The sequence below is a fragment of the Microtus ochrogaster genome, chromosome 8, assembly GCF_000317375.1.
Source record: "Microtus ochrogaster isolate Prairie Vole_2 chromosome 8, MicOch1.0, whole genome shotgun sequence".
NCBI classification, from domain to species: Eukaryota; Metazoa; Chordata; class Mammalia; order Rodentia; family Cricetidae; genus Microtus; species Microtus ochrogaster.
Window position 1 is genome coordinate 11458541 of NC_022015.1, and position 1457 is coordinate 11459997.

Consider the following 1457-nt stretch of genomic DNA (forward strand, 5'->3'; position numbering starts at 1 on the left):
AAGATCACAGAGTGTGGAAATAGCCACGTTAGTTAGCCATAGAGGCCAGGCAGTGGTGGCATACACTTTTAATCCCATCACTCGGGAGACAGAAGCAGATGGATCTCTGTGAGTTCAGGGCCACCCTGGGTTAAACAAGATTGAATCAGTCTAAAAGAGACACAGAGCCAAACAGTGGTGGCCCCCACCTCTAATCCCAGCAGTAGGGAGGGGGAGATGGGAAGTGATATGGCTGGGCAGAGAGAAGAATATAAGGCGGGAGGAGACAGGAGCTCAGGCTTCAGTCTGAGGTTCCCTAGAGACAGCATTCAGTCTGCGGACTTGTAGAGACAGGATACCCCATTCTGTCTGAGGATTTCGTAGAGGTAAGAACTAGTGACCGGCTGCTCTGCTTCTCTGCTCTTTCAACTTTCACGCCCTATTATCTGCCTCTGGGCTTTTATTATTAAGACCAATTAGAAATCACACTACACTCTAGAGCATTTATTAAAATTATTATCTACTAATCCCAATCTAGGTCACCAATTTCACCCGCTGATGCCCTGTTTTTTCTTGAGAATGGGTCATGTTTTTTAAAGTTTTTTTTTTATTTTACCCCATTCCCATCCTTCCGTCTCTCCCTCTAATCCTCCCACGCCCCCCCCCCACAGTCCCTCTTAAATTCACGACCTCTCCTTAAACTATTGTTACACACACAGGCAGATATATGTATATGAGCCCATTTCGTGTTGCCTGGGTGTGTTTAGGAATGATCACTTGGGATTTAATAACCTATTGTGGGAGGGGGGCTCATCTCCGATTCTCCCTCTCTCCGCAGCCATTCATTGTCTACAGCCCTTTGCCTAGCGACAGGACCTTGTAAGATTTCTCCCACCAACAATGGTGTGTCAATGGATGTTGACATCCTCCAGGTCTTGTCTAAGCAACCTTTATGATTTCATGGGTGTGATTTCCCTGTCATAGACAGAAGACCCCGTATCATTGCAGGCATGCTGATCCTCTGGCTCCTACAGCCTTTCTATGCCATCCCCAGCAGCGGTACCTGAGCATGAGTTGTAAGAGCTGGGCTGCAGATGTGTCAGCTGGGGTTGCACATCTGAGGTCAGTTGTTCTCTGCATTAGGACTGGCTGTGGATTTCTGTAATGTTCCGCATCTGCTCCACATAGAAGCTTCATTGATGAAGAACCCTTTACCTTTGGGACTAAAGGTAACTACTTAGAATGCAGCTGGAAGTTATGCTGGTTTAGGAAAGTGGCAGAAGCAGATTCTCCTCTAAGGTCTGTGACCTCATCACCCACAGGCAGTTAACTGGGTTTGCAGTACTAGGCATGAATTCCCTCCTACTGAGCAGGCTGTAAGTCCAATTAGACAGTTGTTGGTTCCCCCAGTTATAAGTGCCACTATGGCGCCTTTGAAAGCATCTTCCTGATGCTGGCTATTGCTGTGTTTTGCAGGC